The 23,144-nt window shown below is 41.0% G+C and overlaps 1 long non-coding RNA gene across 1 annotated transcript; it reads right to left on the bottom strand.

Moving 5' to 3' along the window:
• Positions 1-1,651: 1,651 nt before the first annotated feature.
• LOC134547717 (uncharacterized) lies at positions 1,652-22,866 on the bottom strand. The gene is made up of 4 exons (XR_010079573.1): positions 22,810-22,866; positions 12,296-12,378; positions 5,889-6,227; positions 1,652-4,471 (listed from the first exon to the last, which is right to left on the bottom strand). It is a non-coding gene; the product is annotated as an uncharacterized LOC134547717 (long non-coding RNA).
• Positions 22,867-23,144: the final 278 nt, after the last annotated feature.

Raw genomic sequence — 23,144 nt, forward strand, 5'->3', positions numbered from 1 at the left:
TTATTGCTTCATGAAAAGGACTTTAAAAGGTATAGCATGACATGGGATTTCTTGTATCTGTTCTAAGGAAGTTTTTTATTGTTATTATCTTCACTACAGACTTAAATCCACCTGTGAACTGAAGGAGAATTCTGTCTATTTAAATGTTTGCAATGGTTAAAAAAAATTGTTTAGGTCTGCTGGTCAGGTGGCAAAGACTGGCCTAACAAGGCTAAAACCCATCAGAACTGGTTAGTGTAAACTTATAGTGTATGAGCATCTGGCCTGGCTCTGTCTCCTCTCACCTCTTAAGAACTAGAAGTAGGAAACTACGAGATCATCACTACCAGGAGTGGTTACATTTCTTAAAGTCACCATTGGGGAATGCTCCAACATCTGGGAATTGTAAAATTGCTCCTCTACTCCTCACTAGGGTTTAGTCAACTGCTGTATGTAATACACACTTCTTACACATTACGCTTAATTACTTAGCTGAAAAGAGCCATCTGCAACACCAAGATCAGGGCTTCTCTGCTGATTACAGAAAGTAATTTCTTTATGCTCATCCTTTCCTAGACATGGTTGATTAAATGATGATATTCAATATAATGTATGGGGGGAGCACTGACTGCTGCTCCTTGCAGAGTGTCTGATTATGGGATATGCAGCTGTAGGAGTGAGCAGTTTCTGAATATAAACTTGGTGCCTATTCATTTGCCATGGACCATTCAAGAGGCTGACTCACAGAAATAAGTACAAGTAACACAGCGATATTTCAAATCCATTATTCTACCAGTGGCATGTAATTTCACTGCCAGTGACAATTAAGCTAGCCAACTGTATTTTTATTTAGTCTTTAGTACCCCAGCACAGCTTTTTGCTTACTCTGCCACCAATTTAAAATCCACATCCTCTCCAAAGATTATGTTAATATCATTGTACACAACACTCCAAGCCATGCTGTCTTACTGAATATTCAAGGGAGGAGGGTGTTTGTGTGAGTGATTGCCTGTCACTGAAGCCAAGCTTCAAATCCCATTTAAAACCCAGGAAGCAGAACTAGCTCCCAATGAATATTCAAAACACTACCCATAAAACAAATGCCATGACTATGTGAGTTGCCCAAGTGCAGATTGGGTAGATGTGCCTAAGCTGGCTGGATCAGGCAGGTGCCACATGTAAAAGCCCTGAAGAAATATTGAGGACAGCACAGGCTGCAAAACCTTCTTAGGCCAGGGATAAATGACTTTACTTCAATTCCATGCTGCCTTGTCATATTGTCAGCTATGCCCAATTAGCGACCTTGAAGCTGAATTTGTCTTATTTCTGCCTTCCCATCCCAACCTTCTTTTTTTTTCTAGTTTAAATTGATTAAATGAAGACAATGTGCACTAAAATAATTGAACCATTATACTGTTAAATCAGGGCAAATGGTCATTGAGGAACTGATGTCTTTTATTCTAAACACCCATGTTTTTCCCTTCAGAGGAGAAATCAATCTATTAAGGAGAAATTTAAATTACCCTTGGAGATAAGGTGAGCTTCTCCATGTTTGCTACATCTGAGAGAACTTTTCTGGCTGACGATGATAAGCAGGAAATATTTCCTTTTCCCAAACCCTTATTAACCAATTTCAAACTACTCTCCAAAGGTAGGGAAAGACAGAGCCACTTTGAGATAACCTGTGGAGTACAGTATGGAGATTGTGGACGTGAAACACAGCCATTATCTTATAAGATTGACAGAATGATTTTAAGTGATAAATCACTTTAAAATCACTCTAAGGAAAGCAAGGTTAAAATAAAAGCAAACAAAATAAAATCATCTGTTTATAAAGTAGAAATGAACTGTACAGGTGAACAGTTTGTAGAAGAAAGTACAAAGGAAGAAAATAAAGTAAATGTCCACCTAGAGTTTGGATGATGCTTAAGGATGCCAGGCCCTCCTAGAGCTGTATGACAGCAGTCATTGATGGGTGAGGAGAGGAGCCACGGCACTTCTTTACAGGCCAGAAAATGAAATGTAAACAAGCACACAATGTAAACAAGAACACAAGCAGCTGGCAAAGGTCTGGACTGCAGAGTGAAATCTCGCTTCCCTTCTGTAAATGGATACTGAATTATGTCAGAGTACTGAGTACTCTTCAGATGCTGCTGTGAAACACCCTCCAGATTGTCTACCACGTTACAGAGACTGTGAGACCTTTAGCATTAGGTCTAAGTACACTGAGATCTTGCACTAGTTACTTAGACTGGGATTTCTCTCTGTTCGAGACCCATTAGCAAACCACTTCTCTGTTTTGTTCTGTGTATAATGGAAATTAAATTACCATAATCAGGTCATGGTAACAAACATTTTGGTTTACAGCAAGTGCTGAGGTAGCAGGTTATAAGCTTCTCCAAGACAGAGTTCCACAAACATTTATTTACAAAATATTGATTATCATTTTTCAAGGAAGTGCTGATTACAGGTTCAGCAGGTTCTCTTCATTTAATGTTGTGCTCTGAAGAGACACTTTCTATTAAAACTCCATGTAACCAGCTTTCAAACAGTCTGCCAGCCTCTTTAGTGAGTACATCCCATTTCAATTTCCATGCTTTGGGGAAAAACACTGAATTGCTGGGGCCCTTGTGTGGTTCAGAGATTATGATGATAACCATGAGATAATTTGATGTTAAGTAATACCTCAAAATCACTCTTAGCGCAAGCCAGGATAAATAGTTTCGTTTTCTTTTATGCTTATTTGCAGAAGCCAAAAGCAATAAGGCAGGTCAAAGGTTTTTTAAAGTCAGAAATGAAAGAAACACATGCTTAACTTGATTAATGTCTACATATCTATCAGACGAGCTGTACCTGAGTATTTGTCATTCTCTTGCATCCCTCAAGATATGAGCTCAGGAGGAACTCTCAGGTTCTTGAGCCTATTATTTGTTTTCCTTTCAATTTCCAGGTCCCCCGCTGAAGTTGCCCTGACATTCTGCTTGCAAATCTCTCCCTTGCCCTGGAATGGTACCACTTCATTCAAGAGGTACCTTCGGTAATGTGTCTCCCAAACCCTCGCCTTGATGATAATCAGAGAAACAGCTATTTACAGCCTGATTCAAGACATATTTTTGCAGTCATGTGAGAGGACCCAATCACTGGATGGTTGTGTAACCACTTATCCTGCAATGTCTGCATTGCCAGTTACTTGGATAAGCACAGCAGCCCATCTCCTCACATCAGTCAGGACAATTTCTGCTGGGCCATGCTTCAGGTCCCTTACTCATAATTTTCTTTGGCTGATGCAGCCATGGTAGGATCTTCTTTCATGCAGAAGTATTTCACCCACTTTACTATGACCTTTATCATAGCTATTCATCTAGGTATTTTTTACATATCCTTTTAATAAAAAAACAACTTAGTAAGTAGTATCATTTTAAAATTGAAGAAGGGTGTTGATAGAGAAAAATCAGCTGTTCAAGGCAAAGTGGCAGACTGCCATTGAAAGTTAGAATTTGCATTTACTTTCTAGAGAATTTAATTTTTTAACTATACAGTTTTAAATCCTGCTTTAAAATCTCTTCAAAATATGCTGGTTTTTAAATTCTCTCTATGCTTCATTGTCTTATTTAAAGTTTGAAAACTGAAAGTATTTGAATTTGTGGAAACATTAACAATATTAATTTTCTTCTTTTCCCCTATGCACTACTACATTCACATTTAAATATGAGCTTTAAACAAAAATGCATTGGAAGTGAAACACAGCTGAGCATTCACCCTTGAAAACTGAACAGAACTGCTTATAGATAATTTAAGAGTGCATGCATATTATGTTTGGCTTCCTTGGGACTTATCAGAGAGATGCCAGCTCGTTTGCCAACTATTTCCAAGTAATTTAATACATAATGCATTCTAAATGTATGACACAGTGTGTGGGAAAATTGGCATTTCTGTTGTAAGTTACTATCTAAAGGAAGAGGAAAAAGAAATTATGACAACTGCTTGTCAAGACATTTATTCCAGTGGCATCTGCCAATGTGGAAATGAAAAAGAGCAGCATCAATGGGGTGTTCTTAAGATGTGATTTTGAGTGTGGGAAGTGATGACAACTAGTAGAAGAAATTTGCTGCCATTAATATTCCTAATAATTTTTTTGCATGATGCACTGACTTTTACTTTAAACTTGAATACCCTTTATTGAATAAAGCCTTCTGCAGGCTTCAGATGAGATTTTCAGTCATGCACACTGACCACCAAACTGTCCTTCTGGCCAGCTGCCCTGAGTTACTCCACAGAGATTGCTTGATAGGAGTTTTCCAGCACGGGGCAAAAAATATCACAAATGTTTCTGTACCATTAAGGAAAAAGACATAGTCCCACAGAATCTCCTGCCTTGTCCCTCTTGGAGTCTGTGCTGGTCCTGAGGATGGCAAGGACAGTGAAGGAGACTCCACCTGAAGAAGTGTCCAGGAAGTGAATGGAACAACTTGTCAAAACCTAGGATATTCAACTGTGAAAGTAAAGAGCAAATGGAATATATTAGCCTGTGCATGGTAAATACAAGAACTGACCTCTAGGAAATGACAAATGGGTGAGAGCTTTGGAAGAAGTGACTGGCAGGTATGAAGAGTGCAGCAGTCCATGGCAAGTCCTGATCCACAGAGACAAATCTGGCATTAGCTGTGCTGTTTATCGAGGGAGAGTGAATGCAAGTCAGCAGATAAAATGCCAAGGTAGAGGGAAATGAGAAAAACTGGACTTGTTCCTATTTCTTACTCTGTGCAAGTTCATCAGCCTTTGTGCCACGATTTGTTTTTACATCAAAATGAGGGAAAAGAAAAAAAAACAAACAAGAAGAAACCTTCCATTATGCTTCTTCATAAACCTATGAGATTTATATAGGATTTTAACATTCATCTCAGGATAAGAATCATCTCATATAAAACACTGAAAAAGAAGAAAGAAAGGCAAGAAAAAAGAAAAATACATCCCAAATGGATCTGTAACAAGTTGTTTTTCCAGGACAGCCTGTGACTATCATTTACAGATGACAGCTTCATATGATTCAAAATCCCCATTCTTAGTTGTTTTCTGCAATCTTCCTAGGTTTCTAGAAATTATGAAAACATTTGTAGTGAAAACCCTTTTTGCTTTTGCAAGGAAAACTGCACTTAGCACCTAATCCGGACTCCTCTCTTTTGTTACTCCAGCAGGAAAATGAGCCAGGCCTCCAGTCCTGCTGTACTGTACCAAGAATCCTCCTTTTCACTCTGCAGCAATGGTCTGATCCATCTGCCACAGCCACTGAAAATTGTGGCCCTGATCCTGAACCAGGATTTTAATCCCAGGATGCTACTCCTGCAGCAAAGCTTGGCTGTACATGAGGACACTAAAGGGAAAAGCCTGCAGTTTTCCCCAGGATATGGCTTTCATTTACAGTGATGGGGTGCCCTTTTCAGGTTTATTTTGCAGCCTATGTGTCAGGCTTCCAAGAAACAGATGCCCAAGGAAGTAATATAGATGTGGAGTTCAGCTTGGTGTAGCTTGTGTGTACGGGGAGTCCCTACAGTGAACAGCATGCTGCTGCCCTCAGAGAGTGTCTGCTGAAGAGGAAATGCACATTTAGGAACTTGTGAACAGCTGCCTCAGCTGTAGAGGCTACTCCACAGGAAGAACTCTCACATGCAGTATGGTGGCATGTCAATTTTAAGTGCAGCTTGAGTATTGGTTGCTGTAGCTCAAAATTGGTTTAGTGTAAAACACAGATCTGAGGTGGTGTTTTTAAAGAACTGCTGAATTTTTCATTCTTCCACACCTGAAAGTATAAGAAGGCAGATCACCACAGATTTGGTGGGTAAGAGCAAGTAAGGAGGGGGAGGGAAAAAAACCTTTTTAACATTTCTGTATTACTCAGCTTCGCATCTTACCTTCTTGTACACTTTCCCATAAGCCACTTATCAGTTGAATTTGTATGCTGTGATCTTTTAGCTTTAGCAGGGAGAAAAACAAAAGCTCTGGGCTTTCTCTGGCTCAGCCTGTGAAAACTGGTGGACGTTTAAGCTTAATACACTAAAATTTCAGTTCCAGAGACACACTGCACAGTAGTTGCTAAATAGAATGCCAAGACAGTCACAGGGCAATTGTCTTTTTGACAGCACACTGTATAATGTCTGCTGGGGTGACTCCAGTTCCAGCAAGTCATAACTAGAGGTCACACTGTCTGGGTGCACTCTTGTGTCCAATGTCTGTTTTCCACCAGGTCTAATCTGCAATGAGAAACAAAGGCAAAACACATTCATTGTTTTGGCATTTTTCATTATCTGAAGACTGGAAGAATGTTAATATAAGAACAGAAAAACAGTCACACTTGGGGAGCTCACAGGTTCATATTTTCCCTTGCTGTCTCCATCAGTGGCCCACACTGATGTCCAAGAGCAGCTGTGTTTGCACTGAGCTTCCTTGGTGCATATCCCAGTCCACCACACAAGGGTCTCTGGGGTCAAACCTGGCACCTCTGAATCCTTTTCTTTCAAGAATTTATCCAGTTGCATTTTGAAGCATTATAAACCTCAGACTCCCACAAATTTCCTTGTAAAAAGTTCCCCAATTTATTTGTATGTTTCCTAAAAGTTACCTGTTTTGTTTTTTGGAATGTGCTGAGTACAAGTTTTGCTTGAGGACTCCCAGCTATAGTGCTGCAAGGTTCAATAAACATTTTTCCCCAGACCTGTTCTTCATACCCACTAGCAATACTATAATATCTGCCAGACTGAGTCACCTCACTCACAGGTTGAAGAGTGACTGTTTAGTCATTCCTGGTTTGCTTTCAGCCCTTTGTTCCTTCTTCTCTGCCTTTCCCAATTTTATTATACCTTCTCAAGGAGCTGGAAATGGGTTGGTGGAGTATGCAACAAGATGATGGCCAAAAGAATCCCCTAATGTGTTTAGTTCCCCCTTCCTAAGTTTCCTGGCAATGTCTACAATAACCCCAATGTCTCTTTTCAAAAAGGGCAGTTCAGATTCCAACACTGTAAAATTAGAAGTGGGTTTTGCCTCCCTTGATATTTATCTATGTTGAATTTTACCTGCTATTTCATCACACAGAATTTGGAGACCCTTTACATTTAGCCATTACCTTTGCTATCCTGAATACCTTACTGCTCATTTGATGACTTTGTTCAGAACTTTCACTGACCTTGAACACCACTCTCACCCAACATAAAGCTATATTAATCTCTGCTGGCTGGAATTCAGTGTGAAAACTCTCCTGGACTCCTGACTTCTCTTTCCTCTTCATCTAGCTAGTCATGTATCTCAAAGATGAACGTTCACAGCAGCCTGGTTTAAAACCTTGTTGCATGCCTTTTGTTGGCTGAGCAGCTGGATCTCCTATATCAATATCCCTGCTGAACTCTTCAGGAAAGCAGCTCTGAAATGTTTCTGAGGAAAAAGCTTTGGCAGTGTTTGCTCATCCCCTATATATCATATTTACCTACATGTACTCTTTTCTTTGGTGCAGGCCCTAATGATTTGCCTGCTACAGACATAGCAGATGTATTTATCCATTTATGCATCGCATCCCAGATCTCTTCTGAAGCACCTTCAAAAATTGGTGTCGTAGTTGAAACCTTCAGCTCTCCAAATACATAAACAAGAGGTTGTGGATCACAGTTGATTCAGTTCTGAGCTCCTTCAGGAAATACAGTGTGTTATTAATGAAGATAAGCTCCCAAGTTCCTGAGACTTCCTGGAACATTTCAAAGGAATTTCAAGTTTCCACTTTGTGCCTTAACAAACACAATTTCTGTCATCATAAATGCCTTTCATTAGTTGTTCTTCACTCTCTGCCACTTTCACATTGGACTGCTTCAAGCTCCTATTTGACCAGAGTATTTTTTCTAAGAAATTCACCTGGATTAAGGGAATTTGAATACTGGTACTTTTGTCTTGTGCTGCCTCACGCTTTTAGTTTCTTCTCTGCTTTCCTGTTTTTTTGGCCAAAATTCAATTAAAGTATTAAAAAATATTTAGTGCTTTTGAAAACTGTCTGGCTAAGAACACTCACAATATTTATCCACCAACAAAGACTGCATGGGCAGCACCAGTAAATCACAACTTGACCTGAGGGAACCTGGAATGGAAAGTGAAATCCATCAAGACTTTTAGAGCCAGCATTGTAAGTATCAAGTCAAACTCCTAGCATAACTGATGTCAGCTGGGGTTCTGATTCACTGCAGCCTTTCAATCTGAGTTTCTGCATTTCAATGACACTTTGCAGCACCAGGATGATGCCAATCAATCTGCCCTTCCTATTCTGTGCAGTCTTTGCTCTGATTCAGCAGTCACACTTACAAGTGGGACTGTGTATCTTGCCACGTAAAGGACAGATTGCAACAAGGTTTTTTAAAGGACCCTTTTTCAGTCCTATTTCTCATTTCCTAGCCCTGGGGGATTATCTGGTATTCAGGGTTGCTGTCTGGGTTGTTACAACCTTAAAATCAAAAGCAAGGTGCAACTCTAGTAAAACCAGCAGAGGTGACAACCCTACAGAGCAGCTGTAAGTGTGCACAGACTTTGTTGCCCAAACTAGATCCCCACTTCTCCTCTCAAGAAATTCTGTGATTTCCCTCTTCCAAGATTCAAACACACTGGCTACTTTTTCTGGTCAACAGGACTGGATTCTGAAAATACCATTAGAGAAAAACAAACATCAACAACAGAATTAGGGCCCTTTCATTTCTCTCCAGAAAATAGAAAACAAACATTATAAATTGCTCATCAATCACTCAAATACAAATGCTTGAAGTTCTTTTCCCTGTTGCAGTTATAGAAGATGTTCCATGCAATAAAAGGTTATTAAGGCAATACTTAATGGCCTTATTCATAATTCTAAGCAAGCTTCATTTAAAATTTAAGCCTAACAGGCTGTTTGAATGTAAATCACAATTCTCTAGAGTAAAAAAAAGCAAAAACAAAACAGCACCAAAAAAAAGTGAGACCACCATAAATTTCAAGCCTTTTCAGACACATCCCTTCCCATCATTTCTGTTACATCAGCTTTACCGCTCATTCTTTCCCTCTCAATTAGACCATTCAATATTCTTCTCGCAATGCTCTCCGTGTGTTTTTCCCATTCTTGGTTGAATAACTTTCCAAACACTGCCGTAGCAGTGGAGGAGGGGTTGCCTTCCTGGAATCTGCCCACTTATCAGAATGGACATCTAAATGGTCTCAGAGCAAAAATTAATGCTATCAGGCCATTACAAGAGAGCCTTCTGAGATCATTAGACAAAGCCTGACCGCAGCTCTGCATGCACAGAAGCACTTGGCTGTACAGCCACTCTCAGTGCAAGCACCCTTAATCCTTTCCTGCTGAAACTTTGGTCGGAATTACAAAAGAGGTTGACGTGTTTTTGTTGGTTTTGGGTTGTTTTAGTTTCTTTAACGCTGTTGTGAAAGGCAGAACTGAGTTTATGATTAACTTAACCAGACTGTAGACCTTATCTCAGCTCATAATTAGCATGGCTATTTTTTGGAATACCGCCTGGTAGCAAACCTGCACACACAAGTAAATAATTTCTCCCACTCTGAAGACTTTGCCAACTTCACTTGAGAAGCATCTAAATTATTTGAGCTAAGAGATACCAGCATGTGAAAAGGACATGAAAATAATAAACTCCTTAATTTTTTCTTTTGGTCTCAGGAGCAGAAAGGTTTCCAGGAACAGAGTACAATAGGGTTCACCAGTTTCAGTCTCACATACAGCACATCTATAGCTGGAAAAGGTCTTTTGATAGGTTCCATGACAAATCAATAAGAACTGCTCCACAGGGGGTTCAGCAAGTACTGGAATAAATCCAATCAGTTGCTAGGTAAATGCATTTATCTTTGTCTTCTAAATCAGTTTTTTCTTTCCTGAATGATCTTTCTGGACAAGGAACAACATGAATGAACAAATGAATGCTATTGCAGCCAGTGCAATCTTTTGATTAAGGTAAGTGTGGGCTTCTTCTCACCTCTCCTGTTAAATACTGATGAGGTGAACTGTGCTGCAAATATCAGTTCAAAATTACTTTTTGTCTCTTCTGTCCACTTCAAATGAAACACAGAAACTGAAGATTGGCTGCAGAGTATCTCTAGTGTGCACGTGAAGAGAACAATTAAGCTATTTTACTGAGGGACCCCACATTCAGGGCTCAGCCTCTAAAAGAAAGGCCTCAAGGATCCTGAGATGTGATTCTTTCTTCCCTATTTATTAACCAGCAGAGACGTACAGACAAACAGACAGAGGATGAAAACTACACCTCATGAAGAAAAAAAAAGGACTGCGATATTTTTTACTACTTAGAATAGTTATTATGCAGTAACACAGAAAAGTACTATTTTTTACAAGTTAGCTGAGAACTACCATGTAGGACTCAAATTAATTTAGTTTATCTCTAGACCAAGAACAATATCTTAAAAAGTAGTTTAAGAAAGTTATTCTAATTCCCAAAGCAACACCATGAGGTTAGGGTAGGGTTAGGGTACAGTGATAAATACATGCTCCTTTCAAATCATTCTACAATGAACAACAAAAGGGATAAGGATTGCAGGGTGTTGGGGGTTAGATTTGGGTTTTTTTCTTCTCACAGAATTTTTTCCCATAAGTTTCCAAGAAGCCTTGATGACTACTTAGTCAGAACAAAAGGAGTACTTGAGGGATATGGCAGCACAAGGCTACACCTATTGTTTTTGAGTCCCTGGGAGTGTCCCTCAGAGGGGAGAGATGATGAGCTTTGGGAAAGGCAAAAAAGACAGATCTGGGGGAGGGGGAAGCACTCTTGCTCTCAGCGCCGAGGAGGACGGTCAGGCTGCCCTCTGCCTCTGTCTCGTCCTGGGAAATCTACAATCATCTGCTGTGTACCCGGGAATCCTGAGCTTGTTTTCTCCAGCCTCTCCCCCCACCGCCGCTGCTTCTTCGGACCTTTGAGGTTCCCCTGCTGCTCTATAGCCCTGCACTGCCCAGCCCTGCCGGGACACCCCTGCTGCTCCAGCTGCCAGCGCAGAGCTCCTCATCTCATCCACCAGCCCGGGACTTTCCTCCCTTCCAGTTCGGCCTCTTGGAGCCCTGCAGGGGCGCCGAGATCAAACTGCCCCAGGCTTTGTGAAAGAAAACCCTTGAGGTTCTTGGTTCTGTTTATTATTGATGCTGTAGTTGTTGTTTGTTTGTTGTTTTGTCATATATACTAGTAAAGAACTGTTATTCCTATCCCCATACCTCTGTCTGAAAGCTCCTTTAATTTTTTTTACTTGGAATAATTTGGAGGGAGGGGATTTGAATTCTCCATCTCTAGGGAGGTCCTGCCCCTTCCTAGCAGATATCTGTCTTTCAAACCAAGACACAGGGGGGGTTGTGCCTGCCATAGTACTGCTACTGCAATCACATTATTCCTTTTGAAAAACCAAGAACTTAAGTCAGTTCATATCAAGAAGGTACAACTGGAAGCAAGCACTACATGAACAAGAGCATACTTTGCTTAGGATTTTATTTTCCCCCTAATGATCCATGAGATCCACACACAAGTCCAAATGATTTTGAAAAGTAATTGAAATCAGTCCAGGAGGGGCCACAGAGATGATGAGGGGTCTGAATCATCTCTCTTGTCAGGAGATACCACGGGAGCTGGGCCTGTTCAGTCTGGAGACGAGAAGACTGACAGAGGATCCCATTAATGCATGTAAATATCTCCAAGGCAGGTGTCCAGAGGATGGTGCCAGATTCTTTTTGGTCATGCCCAGTGACAGGACAAGTAACTCCACCTCAACACAAGGAAGAGCTTCTTTACACTGAGGGTGGCAGAGCACTCGAACCGGCTGCCCAGGGAAGTTCTGCATTCTCCCTCTTTGGAGATATTCAAAACCCCACCTGGATGCATTCCTGTGTCACCTGCCCTAGGAGACCCCACTGTGGACTAGATGATCTCCAGATGTCCCTCACAGCCCTAGCTGTTCTAGGATTCTGTGTTTCTGTGAAATGTGTGAATGCCTTCAAAAAATGCCCTATGGAAGAGGAAAAGAACTTGCAGGACACTACAACCACTGTGCTTGTCTTGGTTTGGAAAGACAGGTATCTGTCAGGGAAAACTGGAGTTCCCCTTGGAACGGAGAATGTAAAAACCCCCTCCCTCCAAATTATTACAATTTTGCAATTAGGAGCTTTCAGGCAAAAATATGGAAATAGGAATAACAGTTGTTTACTGGGAATATTAAAAAATACAAATGCAGTAGTACAAAAAACAAACAGACAAACAAACAAAAGTCCTAGAAAACCTGACATAGTCAGAGATACGACCTGAGATCCTGTTGTCAGGGTGTTGGAAGCAGTCCGAATAAGTCCTCCTGGAGTGACAGGTGTTACGTGAAGTAGAGATGATCCTGTAGAAAAAAAGGGTCCAGTGCTGGTGAGATGAGTCCAGTTTTCCTCCAAGAACTCAGTAGAAAACCAGCTGCATTAGTGTTTGGGTTGGCTGGTTTTATGCCAATGGAAAGGCTTTGGCTCCTCCCACTGGGTGGAGCATCCCACAGTGGAATGAGGTACTGTTATCAGTCATGTGAGAGGCCTTAAATGGCCCATTCACAGGTGATGTCCCTTGGAGGAGGATGGGTGGAGGAAGAGATAAGGAGGCACTGCCATATCTGGTGTTATCAGGTGTCCCATTAACAGAAGACATCCACCCTCTTTCCACCCCTAGAGTTACAAGAGATAAAGAACAATATCTCCCAACCAGTTTCAACAGATGAAAATAGAATACACATTTTTGGTTACGTTTTTCAACCCAAGACAGTGCTACAAACATTATGTCTTACCTTTAAGAGTTTAAAAAGCCATTTTTCAGATGCAAAATTAATGGACATTCAATTCTATAGAGGGATTAGGAGCATTGTATAGAGAGCTTTTCTAGTAAGTAATTTCATATTTCACAAAGGCAGACCTCTAAGCACTCTGTTCAATTTGCCAGTTGAAATGCAGCCCCAGAGGTGCATGAAGAGTCATCCTGGACATCTATGATGTAGCCTCACTCCTCTCAATTCTTTCTAAATTCCAGCTAAATTTCAGAGCTCTGTGAGTCACTGTCCTCAGAGAGGCATGTTTATGTCACCTCACTCCCTGACTCCTTCGAAGGACATTGCCACGTGGGCATTGGTTTCAAAGCTCTCATTTTCAAACAGCTCCACATCCACTTCAAACACCACCTCCATCTCACCTTGGGAGATGATGGCATTATGAGAAACAGAGGCAGAAGATGGAAATTGGAGTGACACTCTTCCTTCCTGTGATGCTCCCTTTCCTAACTGCTACGTACAGTGGGTGAACCCGAGAGACCTGCATGGTGAAGGAGTGGGGATGACATTTCTGGGAAGGTAATGTTCTCCAAAGTACCAAAATGGTTTTTACTTTATTACACCTGCATTGGGAGGTGTTACAAACCAGACACTCTAGACACAAGTTTTAAGTCATGGTTTATATTGGACGTGACAGCAAAGCTGAAGATGAAGGCAGTTTTCACACCTGACATATTTGCTGACTTGTGACAGTGAGAGAGGAGGAGGAGGGCTCCAGGGCATAACAGCAGACCTATCTCATGCCAGGTTGTTTCAGTATGGATTTTCTTCTTGGTTGTAATGAAAATCCTTCTGTTAACTTGTCAGAGACACATGATGCCTGTGTGGGGGTGGTCAGAGCAGAGTTTTTCTCCTCTGATTGCACCAGAAACATCTTCAGGATTTAGCAATAAGGGTATCCTTGCTGTCATTTATCCCAATTACAGGACTACCTGTGCAAAGGGTAGCATGTCTGGCAAGCCGGGTAACAGTCTCACTGCCATTAGCATGGGCTGCATTTTGGAAAGAAAGCTGCACTACGTCATTAATGGCAATTTGAAGGTCTGGTGGGTTCACTACACACACCAGGGCAAAGGAAAGAAGTACAAATGGCTCCTCCAGCTCTGTGTCCCTGGACATGGGTAGATAAGTCCTGGAAGTTTCTTTGTTTGCAGAAGAAATCTTATCAGAACTTGCCTCCAACTATTACTTATGCCACAGCTTTAATTACTCAGTTTTGCCATTAAGCCATGGGCCATCAAGTTTTAATGCAATCTTACATTGTTGATTAAAACATTGTGTTATTTCCTGAATGTCAAACAACATATGACAATAAAGTAGGCATAAAAGTTCAGGAAAACAAATGTTCAGCTACTTCAGTACTGAATGCAGAGCATAAATGACTGATCTTTGAGTGCTTTTGTATTTGCTTGAAGCTTTATAACAATAAAATTGACAATAGTAATTAGTTTGCCTTTCAGAAAAAATGAAATTTGAATATTCCTGAATTCTCCTAGCCCAACAGCCTGTAGCTAAAGCATAATAACTTGCTTTCACTGACTCTCCTATTACTGTTGGAAATGTATTTTTTTTTAATCAAAGACTGAAATAGCCCCAAAACTCTTACTATTTCTTAAAGCAAGTTCAGACATGGGATGAACAGTTGTTTTATCTAACATGAACATCTTGAAGTTATCCACATCATCCTAGTCTCCACATATACTCAACAGAGAGCTACAGATACCTCAAGAGAATGACTCACAAAGTGATGTAAATTAAGTGGGTCTGATGAATTACCTTCTCAAGGAGCCTATTTCTCTCTACTGATGTAAATAAAGCTTAGAGTGACTAGCTTGGATTTAGCAAGGTGATGATGTTCAGATAGACACATTACATCTATTTTCCAATTTTCTTAAAATATGTAGGGTTTATACATTGGAGCACTTCAAATTAGAAAATTCCTTCAAAAGCATAGGAGAGCTATCTGACTTCAAATTTATTATCTCATTCTCTTTAAATGTTTTAAATATATAGTTATCCTTGCTCCTGATACTCTTGCAGTCGTGTCTGCCCCCAGCTGAATCCCTAGGTCTAGGAGGAATCAGAGGCCCAGAAGAAACACAAATGCCATTGATTTCTTTCACTTTGATAAATTTCTGGTTATCATCTATTTATCAGGATTGAGAAAATAATCCCCTAAAGAACAGAGCAACTCAAGTCTTCTGAAATGAAAACATTTCTGGAAGGGATGCTTATGTCATACCTTTCATTTTGTGCCTGTAAGCAGCAGTCAGCGAGAAGAAAGACTACCAGGAAGACTCACCATCCCACAGCAGCAGGTTTTTTAAGCTTTGCTATGTACCATGCTCCCATCAACTTGTCAGAAACACTGCTGCCATTACGAAGCCTAACTCTCCCCTCCCCATTTCTCACACCCCTGAGGTCATTTCTCATCTACAGCTGGGTTATTTACTCTGAACAATCACTGACCTTCCCAGACTGAGGAAGACCTGTTGATTGCTGAAACTCTGAGACTCTGTCTGAGACATCACCCAGCCTTTCCCCAGATGGCTGGTTTTACCTGAGCGTATTTCATTAGAATATACCATGCCAGCAAAGCCTCAAATCACCACCAATTATTTTCAATACTGTGTGGAAGAGAGGAGAGGTCTGCAGAAGGTAAATCTGATACAAAGAAGGACAAGGGAATGCCAGAACAGACTGACTGGTATGCCAGGAAAACAAAGGAACAATCAGTCCACATTATGCCCACAAGATGACACAGGGATCAAGCAAATAACCCAAATAGTTCTGTTTTGCCAAAAACTTATGCCAGATGAATCTAATGTCCTTTTCTGACAAGGTAGCCAGACTGGTGGCTGAGGGGGGAAGCTATATACATGACCTACAATCATCTCACATGACATCCTCATAAACAAGCTTTAGCAACATGGTCTAGCTGTAAACAGCCTTAGGTATGGCAAAAGGAGTTGAAAACCTGCTTTCAGCACAGGGGCTATTGGTGAGTCACTGTCAGATGGGGGAGAGACGCTGTCAGCCCTCTTTCTCTCAATGTTTTTATCAACAGCTAAATGATGGCACAGAGTAGATAACAACAAACTGTAAGTTGCAGAGGCCTTGAAGGGCAGGACTAGAGCTAAAAGTGATCAATAATAACTTGGAGGGAGGCTATGAAATCACTATAAAGAAACTCAGCAAGGGTAAGTGCTAATGCTACACTGCAGAACCAGAGAGATCAAGTACAAAGCAAGGACTGTCAAAAGACCTGGGCTGCAAAATGGGTCCAAACTTTCTCTTGTATGAGTAGATGAAGCTGTGCCTGGGGCACACTGGGAGGGTTGCCACGTGAGAGACAGGAGGAGACATAATTTCATTCTTTCCAGCACTCTATTAAGTCCCTTTTGGAGGGTTGCACTTAAAGGCCAAAGGAGAAGCCAATCTGGAGAGATTTAAGAGGGTAATAACTAGTGCTGAGAACATCTGATCTGTGAGGAAGGTGGATGCTGAGGCTCCTTCACCCTGAAAGAGCCCTGTCTCAGGCTGCTGCAGCTGCCTGTACCCTCAGGGACTGTCTCCTTCCATAAGGCTCGGGCTCTTTCTTTACAATTCACCTTTCCACACTGTCCTCGACTTTTAAATTGTCCATTTTTCTCATTTGGCAAGGAAGGACACACTATATCTTCCTCCTGAATAAGGGTTTCTAGCCTCATTTGGTGTTCTCTCCTCTGGGCTTCCCACTGCCTTTGCTTGCTCTTCTCACCGTTTGCTGGAGCACCCCACTGCCCAGAGTGAGCTCAGGTCACCTTTCATCATGTTCTTGCATCTCTACTTCTAGGTCACCCATCACTTCTCATGTTTCCATGCCCCCCTTCTTCTGTTTTGGCATATGAAAAAAAAGGGTCAGCTAGCCTGTGGCAAAAGCTGGGTAAGGAAAAACATCAGCCTAAGTAACTCATGACTTGAACTGGCTTAAAAAAATATTTCAATATTTGTGTGGGCATGGCTCCAACAGCATCCACAAGAGCTACTAGGATAAGGGATAAATTTCCCACTCAAGAGAGTGCAGGGAGGACCTTTTCCTCTCAAGTGACCTATATGCTTTTGGATATTACATCTTTCTGGTCAACTTCACAAATATTTTCATGGTTCTAAACTGTGCAGTATGGATTTTGCTTACACATGGTGCTGTGGATCCATAGCTCATTGACACTGCTCCCTGCACCACCTCAGGGGCAAGGGGACGTCAGGGCCCCCCACCCTGAGCAGCAGCTGGCTCACAGCCGTGTTCCCCCTCCCTCACCTGGCCCCAGAGGAGACCCAAAGAGAGCCCGGGCAAGCCCCGTGCCGAGGACATACTGGGGGCATGGGAATTCATCCTGCCTGTGTAGAGCACTGCCTAGGGATCACTGCTTGCTGTCATGCCACCAAGGTTTGGCATTCCCTAACAGGCAGAGCCTGGCATTAGAGGTCTGTAAATATGGCTACACTGTTGTTTGTAATCCACAGCCAAAACCACCTTAGTTCCTGCACTCCACACAGGCTTCAGATGAGGAAGATTCCCACACCTTTCCCCCAGGGCTGACACTTCTGTGCTGTCCCATGTAGCCATGGCACTGCACTTCGTGGCATCCTGCCTGTGATGGCTGTGCCAGGACAGAGATGTGGGGCTGAAGGAGGCAGGACACAAGGCAGAGGCAGCAAGAGGGTGACATGTAAGGGTCGGTTTTCCTTAAGGGGCACCGTCATTTTCTTTTTGTCAGCTCGTACTTTCAGAAATTCACAGAGCTTCCTCATTTCCAAGGCCCCTTTATCTTGGGGGCAGGACAGAAATGGAAACAGGCTCACGTGTTTGTCACTAACAGGCACCTCTACACAATGTTCCTCATACCCAGTGCATGCGTCAAGCGCTGCTCCTGGCTGGAGCCCGAACGTCCTGTTCACGCAGCTGAGCAGGGGAATGGCACCCCAGTGGGGAAGGAAAGAATGAATCATTATTCACTACACAAGTCCTGACCCCACCACCTTCCTGGCAAATGAATGCAATGCTTCCCAGGGCTCTTACAGTGATACTTTTGTGAGCCATCAATTATTTACGTACCTGGTCAATAATTTAAATGTCCTGGAATGTGCGTGTTACAAAATAACTGCCTTCATTCCTTAAATTTGCGAGGATACCCTGCTGGCACTAGCACAATTAATGACTGAATAAAGTCTTAACAGCAACCTTGAAGTGCTGGATTTTACTGCTTTGATGGTAACTAAGCTGAATTCTACACTTTGGAAAAGTTATCCTTGAAAGAACACATTAACAATGCGCAGAAGTTTTAGTAAATTTGGGGTAAGGTACCCAAGGGTTTGAATGAAGCTGTTACATGAAAATAAAAAAGAAGTCACTTTCCCTTAAATAAGTTACACAGAATAAGAATATGCTTCTATTAGGGCTCTTGCTAACATAGCCATTTGCATACGGACCTCAGTGACAGTGGAGATGCAACGAGCGCCATGTGACCAGGGACGATGTGATTCCAATGAGGCAGCATCTGCAGCAGGTGCAGGAGTGCAGTAGGCTTGGGCTCAGCACTGACAGGGGCACAGCCCTTGTGAAGGGCTCCTGCAACCCCCTCTTTCCTCTTCTCTCATCCCCAGATGGATACAGGGGGTGTTCATGTGATATTGGTAATTCACACCAATTCACTGCCTCTAAAAGGTGTCCAGGTGACCCTGATGCCATTTTTATAAGACACCTGGACAAGGAGTGGCTTGTGTTTGCTCACAAGACTTCTACAACTGTTTCATTATGATATATTACAAATCAGAGTTTCAATGTAATTGAAGAATTAAATCTAGATAAACCTAGAAAACAAATCAGTTTTTCTTCATGAGGGTGTTTGGGAATGTGATTCCAGTGATCTGAACTCCCTTTTCTTTTCAGGGATGCTAATGAATACTAGAAAAGGAACTGTAAACCATTTGTAACAGCATCTTTTCTAAAATCTTGCAGATGGTAGATCAGCTTTAGAACAGTAAAAACAACCCTCCCACACTTCATCCCAAAAAAGGTTATCAGTGGAGCAGATGAGTGACCAGCCCACCTCCCCAAGAGCATTTCAGGGTAGAGTGCTGTAGCATGAGCATCAACAAGCACCAAAAATGTTTACAGACAAACTTAACTACACCCTTTCAGAAGTATTCATCAATAAAATTTCTTCTGTAATGAAAAATGGCCAGTACCATTTTATGTTCAGGTCCAGGTAATGATGTAAATTAAGGAACAAACAGAAAACAATTCCATCATTAATGTTTTTGATTAAGAACCATAGGCTGTGGAATAAACAGAGCAAGAGGCAGGAGTTCTGTGAGGTACATGGGGACCCAATGTACTGTGCTTCACATCCTGAAGGTAAACAACAGCATGGACTCTCTGATGGCTAACAAGGGCTGTGCCTGTGCTGCAGCTTCCATCAGACCTGCTCACAACAACTCTTTTGACAAAGTCAGCAGGAGCCTAATTCCTCAAATCTTCCTGTCAGACAAGGCTGGAATTGGTCAATATGTTTAAATTAGCTGGGGCAGGAGGAGGAAAGGGCTGGTTTCCAGGAGAAGTCTAATTTCCTGTTTTCTGAATTTCTTTGTAAAAACATTTTTATTACAAAACCAAATTTACCTTTGGCTGCAGAGCTTTTTTCCACTAGTATGCTGTTCTTGGGTAGAAAACACAAAACTGCTCTGTTCTCTGTTTTGTTGCCTAGGTAAGGAAGATGATGTGCCATATGAGGAAGACAGCAAGTCATAAAGGATCCTCTCTCCCTCCCACTTCCTCACTGTCTATTTATCCCTCTAAACTGCGCACTTGACCTGCAAGAAGCACATGCAAGGGCTTGGGAAAGAGATCTGCAGAGTGACATTATTCCCCTCCAGGTGCTGCATGATTTCATTTTTGTTTGTTTCTCACAATGGATACGTGGCAGTAGCACAGATCCTACGCTGCTGATCCAAAGAACTGCGGGCTGCAATGCACCCTGAGGGCTTCTTGGTACTTGCAATACCATTATTCCCCTTCCTTTGCAAACCTGCCCCTCAGTGGGAAGCCAACCACCAGGCTGGAATATTTCTTAATCTCCTCTCATTCCTGCCCATCACTGCTGGGTAGGTTCCCCAGGAGTCCTTTCCCTTCTGGGCAAGAAACACTGAAGATTCTAAACTCAAGTGCAAACTCTTCCACCCTTGTCTCCTGCTGGCACTTTTCTCTCTCTCTCTCTCATTGGGAACAGTATCTCACAGCAAAGAATATCTCTGCCTTATTTGTTATATTTGTTGTAAAGCAAGTGAGGTATTTTTTATTTCCACTAAACTAATGAGGATTTTTCTGACACATAAGGCCATGTTTAAGTCTTTTTTTAAGGACATACAAGCAGATTTCTTCTAGGTGACTTTGAGATTACGGGACTCATTATCCCTCTGTGAGTTTAGACAAATATTCTGTTTCTGTCTTCTATTCAGGTAACTTTATTTGACTTACATGTCCATTCTTTATCTTGGTTTTAAAATAGTTTTGTACCTTTTATTTAGGACGTTAGAGTGCAAAAACTCCTTGCTGAGTTTCAATTTGAAAAAAAAAAAAAAAGAAGCCAGATGGTACAGTTAAACCAGAGGCTGGTAAACAACTTTTTATTTCACCTGTAACTGAGAAGGATAATAAATAGCTAAACCTAAACAAAACTTAAATGTTAAAAATTCTAAACATCAAGTAATGTATGCAAATATTAAAAAGCATTGATACAGAAATTATACAAATCAGACAATATGTCAGTTATCAATAGCTCATTGAATATTAGAGAAGTTCAAAAGGTTGGAAAGAGTCCTCGTATTGTGCCAAGACTTACCTAAGAAAGTTAAAATAAATAAATACTGCATCAGTTGGGCAACAATCCAAGACAATATAACTGACAACCCGACAGAGGAGACAGTTATTAGGATGTAAAAGTAGACAAGACAAGTAATGCCAGTAATACAGATTCACGGAAAATCAATTTTACCAAAGAAATTCGATGACCTTTTTGTAATATTACAAGTCTGGTTTTTAAATTAATAGCACTGGTATATTAACTTCAGGTATACATAAGGTATTTTAATATAGTAAAAAGAATTGGAGGAAAAAAGAGTCAACACTGAACACCAGATTGAAAATTACAAGCACAGGTTCTATAAACAAGATATCACAATTGAAGAGTTGGGTTTCTAACAGGTTCATGAAGACATTAAATCTGCAAAATGCTCAGTGGTGAAATGGAGGTATAAGAACTGATACTGACCCAAATATGCAAATGACCTGAAGAACAGGGAAAGGGGGCAACTGGGGGGACAGGGTAGAAGGGTAGAGAGAAGATACACATATTACGATAATAAAACTTGGCATCCTACAGGCAGCCAGTACAATGCACACAGCAAGCTGCTCTTCACAGTGAATTTGACAGAAATATTTTCTGTCTCTCCTCACACACACACACAAAAATAGTGAACTCTGTGCTGAACTGTGCTTGCAGTCTCATCAATTTGCTTAATTGGGTTTTTTAAAACTAACTACTGCCAGTCTCCTAGCTCTGTGATTAGTAATGTATCTAAATCCTCTTTGGAACTTTGTGAATCTATTAATCTTCCTAAGAAAGTATATCAAGCCAATTAAATGACGTTGAAATGTTCTGTGCAAAACATAGCAGTAAGACAAAAAACCCCTTGAAAGTTGTGATATGTATATACTCACATGTTCAGCCTCCTAGAGAAGAGAGCTAATTCTGGTACACTGAATATCTTAAGAGATTATTTCTCTCTAAAGTTCCTTTTTCATCACAGCATTTTTGTTTAACTAGTTAAGAGAAAACCTATCAGTTGTGGAAGAGCAGAATGGAAACAGCTTCATTAAAGCGAATCCTCTGATAGTTCCCTTATTTCTGAAAGTTAAATTCTCTTGAAAAATTAATCACAGTGAATCTGGCAGAACTAATTTTAAAATGTGAGAACATGAGAGATGCTCTTCTTCTAGCCTCGAGTAAGATGAGACCAATATGTTAAATTAAGTCTACATTAAACCATACAGGAGAATTTGTATAGGCAACACTTATTCCCATTCGGGAGAGTAATTGCAGTTTAGAGAGCTAAGAGAAATGCAGTGAAGAGACCTTGGCAAAAATATCACTGGCTAAAATTAATGACAGAAAAAAACTGCACTGAATTTATTCATTGCCAGTCAGAAGTCAGTATAAGTTGCATTAACTTTTAATCTCCTGAGAAACCCCAAACAAATACACAAGAAAAGAGAGCTGTGAAATGTGAGCTGGCAAGTACATTAAAGAAAAGTCTCCTGGACTGTGATGCTGATTCTAATTCCTAAAAAATTTCTTTCTACATCCAAAAGGAAAATAATCAAAGCCACAGGTATTTGGGAAAAAATTACAAAATTAATCATGAATCCTTAAAATTTGATCTCATTAATATCCACCTTGTATACAAATTTTATAATTTAATATACACAAACACACAAAGGGTATACAAATGCACTATTTGGGCTTCCAAATCATCAAGGAGAAACTAATGGCTTGCATTATTTTTTTGCTGGAAGTGGAAAAAGCAAGCAGACTCATTATGATGTTTTTCCCTACTGAAGTTTTACTCACTTTAATTAACTAATTGAACACAAGTGGCATTAACAGCAAAAAGGCCAGCAAAAATAGCTCAGTGTTGCAGAAAGCAGCAGTGTTCAGGCTTCCAGGAATTTCTCTTATATCAGTGGTCCAGATATTTTGATACTTTAACCTCTTCCAAACGACAGTGTCTGAACAAAATTTCCAAGCTTCCTGTTTAGCTCCCTCTTCCTCCCTGAATCCAAGTTCCCCTAAAAAATCAGAGACTATGCCATGATCTGTGCCCCCCAGTAGTTACCACATGAATTTCACAGAGTAACCCTACCTGGGCTGTGCATCCAGTCCCATGCCAAGGGCAGGTTTGTGCAGGTGAGGGAATTGCTGCACTATAGCTCCAACCAGATGGGAGTACTGACAAAAATTCCCTTAACCTGAGGAAGCAGAACACCCCAGCTTCACACAGGACTGTGTGTACACTACCCTGGTCACCAACAGGAGACCCCAAAAGGATGTTACTGATGATTTGTAGTTTGTAAAATGCAGATTTGAGAGGAGTTTTTATGTGCTGCCAACAGATCTTGTTTTCATCAAATAGTTCATCATTCTGTTAGTTAACTGTATTTGCAATATTCAGATCACTGTAACAAGAATTGGTCATTA

Source organism: Prinia subflava, chromosome 2 (assembly GCF_021018805.1).
Source record: "Prinia subflava isolate CZ2003 ecotype Zambia chromosome 2, Cam_Psub_1.2, whole genome shotgun sequence".
Taxonomy (NCBI): Eukaryota; Metazoa; Chordata; class Aves; order Passeriformes; family Cisticolidae; genus Prinia; species Prinia subflava.